The sequence below is a fragment of the Bacillus rossius genome, chromosome 6, assembly GCF_032445375.1.
Source record: "Bacillus rossius redtenbacheri isolate Brsri chromosome 6, Brsri_v3, whole genome shotgun sequence".
Classification (NCBI taxonomy): domain Eukaryota; kingdom Metazoa; phylum Arthropoda; class Insecta; order Phasmatodea; family Bacillidae; genus Bacillus; species Bacillus rossius.
Window position 1 is genome coordinate 22,240,700 of NC_086334.1, and position 6,030 is coordinate 22,246,729.

Below are 6,030 nucleotides of genomic sequence, written 5' to 3' on the forward strand. Positions count from 1 at the left end.
AATTTTTCATTTTTTATTCCTCGCAGTATTAAACTATTAATTACAGGATTTAAATATTTTTAAACAGTTACCTATATTTCATAATTGGGTAGAGGGCTATGAATAAAATAAATGTTTTCTAAAATTCTATGTACTCTGCCTTTTATTCATGACATTAAATTTTATTCCATTTTTCAATTTAATAACAAATTTTTATGACAAATTACAGCAGACACTACAATACTGTATAAACCATTACAAATACGAAAAAAACATATAGGTAGTATTGGCCGACCAATAGAGATTTGAAACAGCTGCCACAGCCAAGTGTTCAGAAAGCAAGAAATAGAATAAAGAAAAAGGATCAAATGGGGATATAACAACAAAGTGTTGCAAATTTGCAGTATTATTTTGGGTGAAGACCACACCCTCCAGGCCTCACTAAGTGCAGGGCCGCCACTGTGCGCAACATTGACGTCGACCCAAGTGTCTCCCCGGCTCCTTCAGGCCGTTATGCCTCGCCAGCATCCTCTCTTGCTTCATTGGTGCAACGAGTGTGCAGTGCTGTGCGATGTATTTTTGTCTCTCAGGGATTTGACTGTTATGTTATAGTTTATATTTTGTTCTAAATTAACTGTAAATAATTATTAATTAAAATTTTTACTTAATTTTCATAGTTGTATTTGTTCACCGGGCGCCAAGGCCGGGCCGCAGTTTCCGCCTGTGGCCAATCCGCGCGTTCCGCGGGCTCGTGGGAGAGGGGAGAGATGCGGGTGAGCGGGCGCGCCAGGCGGAGTGGGAGAGAGTAGTCAGCATGCCACAGGAGGCAGTGGTCGCGGAGAGGCGTCGCTCTGCTCTGGAGAGACAGGGAGTCGTCATCCCGGCATGAGAGGCAGCGGACGCGCGCGAGATGTCGCTCCGGGATAGTAGGAGAGGACTTGACCGGGCGCGGTGTCTTGAGGAGCCTTGAGCTGTGCCGTGCGGGAGCTAACCACAGTTTGTCTGTCGCATAGTTTTCCAGTCATGTCTTGGGCATAGTCATTTCTCATGCGTGTTTCAACATAAGTTTTGCGAGCCGTGAATTTTTTTTAAACCAGACGTTCGCCGTCGCGAAAATAGTTTTCTTATGTGTCTCCCCAGTCAATGTATTGTACAGTTGAACAGTTATCGTGTTTAACGCGAATCATCGTGTATTTAAGTCATTGCTGCTTGGTTTTTATAGAGACAAGGTCAGTGGAGGATTTGTCGAATTCGGGACAAACGGATCTTGTGACGTCGCTCCATCATTCTTTCCACCAGACTAAGTCAGCCGTGCTTTAGCGCCTCTGTTGTAAAAAAGGATCTGTATCGGCATGGGCGGGATGTCACGTATCTTATTATTATAGAAAAAGTGCATGGAACTGGGCTACGCCTTATTGTATTTGTCACAGGCGGATCCACGGCAGCCCCATGTAAAGTGTCTGCCTTAATGTGCATAAAGAACCTGGGAACTTTATTTGGCCTTATTAATTCTGGAGACTAGATACCTCGGCCACGTGGTCTGAACCCCCCTCTACCTAACCCCTGAGTAGCCGGCAATACCGAAACACTTCAGGGACTAGTCCACCAGCGAACTACAACATGACATGTGGATGAGTGCGCGCCGGTACCGTATCGGTGGTGACCTACCAGCTACCAGGGTTTATGCTGGGAAGCAGGTGTATGCACGTGAGGTCAACGAGCTTCGCAATGTCTGGGATATCATCGCCTTGTTGGCATCCATGTTGCCGATGTACTTAAAGGTTCCGAAAAGAAAAACCAACCACCGTGCTTCAGGTATCGGAACCACTTGAACCTTGGGTAGTCTGTAAAATATTTTCTCGTAATGCATGACTGGGCCAAGGAAGAACGATGTTTGTTTATTAAGTAAAGCATAATTTGTAAATTCGTCGTCCAAGTTTTTTACTGTTTATTAAAGGTATTGTGTGTGTAAACAAAGTTTGAGATTGGAACAGAAACAACGAAAGAAAGTATTTTTTACAAATTAGAAATATTTACGAATTTTTTTATTATCTTAAAATAGATAATATAATAAAGCCGCTCTAATGAGATTTAATTGTTTCTTGGTTAACAATAACTGTTAATTATCAAATATTGTTAATTGTATATATTCTATTTATTATTATTATTATTATTTATGCGACGTAATACACTGTACGCGTACGCAATACGACTCGATTCGTTGCATGTTATGCGGTATCAGAAGTAACGAGTACTGAATGTTATAGTAACGAATACATACAGGTACGCTTTTATTCGTTACTTTTACATCTCTAATTACTGGATCAGTAAAGGACAGTTCGCATAATTTATTTATTTATTTATTTATTTATTATGGCCTTCTATACAACCAAAGCAGATGGGAAGAAGTTGTCAATTTGCAGAACCACATTTCACATACATATATCATTAGAGAACCGCAATAAAATACTACATAAGTATTACATATGAAAACAAATACATATTTAAACAAATTCAAACAGATAGAAGTAGTCAGTTTAAAAGCACAATATATATAACAAACATCATTAAAAAACAACAATGAAACACACACACATATATATATATATATATGTTACACATATGATCATAGACAAATAAACAATTTATAAAAACACATTACATATAGCAAACATCACTAAAATACAACAATACAGAAATACATATTTACATGATACAAAATAAAATAAAATACTATTTATCAAAGAATTCTTCTAATGAGTAGTAAGCTTTTTGTAGTAAAAAGGTTTTAAGTTGAGATGCAAATGTATGGTTATTACTATTTTCCATAATACTTTTTGGGAGTTTGTTAATTAATTTCATGCCCATATAAAATGGATTTAGTGTATATTTTTTGGTTCTATGCTGTACATTATGTATTTTATCAGCGTTTCTTGTTAAATATTTATGTATATCACTATTTTTTACTAATTGTATATTATTGTTATAAAACAATATTGTTTTATATATATATATGCTTACCACAGTCATTATTTTATTTGTTTTAAAAATTTGTCTACAGTGACTTCTGTGTTCCTTACCACATATAATTCTCACAATTCTTTTTTGTAAAATAAATATTTTTTTCCAATTTGAGGAATTCCCCCAAAATATAATACCATAGCTAATAACAGATTGTATATTTGAATAATAATAAGATAAGACAGCACTACTGGAGCACAATTTTGTTAATGTATATATACCAAAGCATGTTGAACTTAATTTTTTGCAGATGTTATCAACATGTGCAGTCCAGGAGAGAGTGTTTTCTATAGTAAGACCAAGGAATTTATTACTTTTTACAAAGTAAAAAATATCATCACCTATCCTAATGTTATTTTGTATTAATGAATTGCTTCTCCGCAATGCGAATTGCATAATAACAGTTTTATTAGAGTTTAAGGTAAGATTATTTGTAGAGAACCATCGCAATGTATCAGTAAGTGTTTGCCTGGTTTTTGTTTCTAATGTATGTCTATTTGGGTCCATAATTAATATACTTGTATCGTCGGCAAACAATATTGGATAACCTAATTTTAAGCTTGTTGGGAAATCATTTACATAAATGTTAAATAAGATGGGACCCAAAATAGAGCCTTGCGGCACACCTTGTGTAAAATTTTTTGGCTCAGAAAAACATGCTGTCGTATAATTATTTTCAGTAAATATGATTGACGTAACTTGTTTTCTATTATTAAGATATGATTTAAATAAGTCATGAACCACACCTCTTATACCACAGTTTTCTAGCTTAATCAAATGTAGATCATGGTTAACACAGTCAAATGCTTTTGAAAGATCGGCAAAGATGCAATTAGATATGCAATAAGATAGTTAAGCACATTCAAAACTCTTAATAATTTCTGCGCAACTCTGCTATCTTATATTATATAGGTTTGGGGTTTTTATTCCATTATATCTGTTAGTATCCGTGTTACACTCACTACAAAGTTTTCTGATGTTGCTCTAATGAAATCTCTTTTTTCCCATAAACAGTGAAAAAAACTTTTATATAATTTTTAATTCGGAATATTATTTTCATAAACAGTCAGTTTTTTATTGATATATTTTTAATACTGCAATATATTTGTTTTGTGCATAGCGTTGTCTATAATTGTCATCTTTAGAATCTTGCTGCTGTATCATAGAGTAAGATACAGAAAAACCTATTAATAAGGTAAAACACACAAAATTTGAAGGTAAAACACACAAAAATTGAACTTTTATACCTATTATAAAAACATAACTATTGCAAACATTTAATTAAAAAATTTTAAAATTTAATCCGTTCCATTTTTTATTCACTTAAATAGAGATATGTATAAAAAAAATGAAGAATTGATATCGAAATTCATGGTATTCCTACTTTTTAACATTTAAATAAATAATTTAATTAATAAATATATCTATGTAGAGAGATAGAGAGAGAGAGAGAGAGAGAGAGAGAGAGAGAGAGAGAGAGAGAGAGAGAGTGTGTGTGTGTGTGTGTGTCTCACTAATGACTTTACAGGATAAAAATAATGTAGTAGTTGAGGCAGTATTTATTTCAGGCAGTTCATTGAATTATGTAACAAGCTTTATGGAGCAAAATATTGAAATTGAACAACAGAAACTTGTTATAGCATAAAAATTAATTGAAACCAAAATTACGTTTTTAGGTTGCTATCTATTGACGCCTTCTGCCTTCTGCCGAGGTGATGTTGAGGGCGTGGAGTTGCTTTTGGGCGCCAACTAGCAATAATAACTACGTGCTAGTGCGTAGCCGAGACTCTTGACTCAGGGCGTGACGTCGCCACGTGGCCGGCAGGCAGTAAGGGTCGTTCCGTCAGAGTTACCCCCGGCTGTTTAAGCCACCAGGGACGCTATGCTACGGGCGTTGTAACATATACGCGGAGACTCAATTTAAAGTGATTTATTGTCAGGCACGCTATACATGCGCTGCGTCGTGCATTACCCGCTTACTGGGAGCCGCGCTCTACAGGACACGTTTCTGATGGGCTTGTGCCGCGTTACCCTAATGTTCCGTGCACACTTCGCACTCCACTAACTTGAAACAGTGTTTAAGTAACACTGGGGGGTTCCGGTGATGAGCACGAATTAAGTAAGGGGTGAACTCGGATCGACTAGCCGGATTGTCCGTGAGGCTCGGAACTGACGGGTTGAAAACTCACGCAATTCCGGTAGAGATGGCAAGGGCAGAGGTCGAGAGGCTCCGCGGGCGACTCGCGACTTGTCTCCTTGGAGGGCGGTGATCAACTGGCGATGGCTGTGACGTCCGCACGACTCCCCAGCCTCACTCCCGCGAAAACGTGTCGTGTGCAAAAGTAATCTATGCGATGCGATGCGATGCGCCATAGCGGTCTGTGCGGATTCGAGGAGCACTAATGGTTGGCATCACAATATAGTTTAATCAACAATTTAAACTTCAATGAAATTATGTTCAGAATGTGCCCATATAATGACAAAACTTGGGTGTAATTTTTTCATTAAATTTTTGATTTAATAATTAGGATTTCATTTTTTTTTTTGGCAACAAGCCAACCATCAAATAAAGTTGTCTTCATCTTTATTTATTTTTGTAGATTAGTGCATAACTTAATATTTAACTTATTTTGGTTACAAAAACTATTTTATAATATCCCGAAACAAGAAAAAAATAAATGTACAACATATTCCAGTTCTAATTCTCTAGAGCCAGGTATAAAGGGCATAAGTCTTTTGGATATCATATTGAATTGTTCCCTTTACACTAGGTACTAAATAATTTATGATTTTATGGGCTTATTTGATATTTTAAAGCTTATGGTTGGCACTCACAACTTGGGACACCGTAGAATGGGGTGATTAGAAACAAAACTGGGGAAAAAGTTAAAGCACTTCATAATTTACATAAATAGTTGTATCAAAAATATGAAATGATTTATGTTGTTTTATAAGTAATTCTAAAATTTAAGAATGGTATTGCAATGTTGGTAGTATGAAAACAACAGTGGAAAACAGCTGATTAAGAGG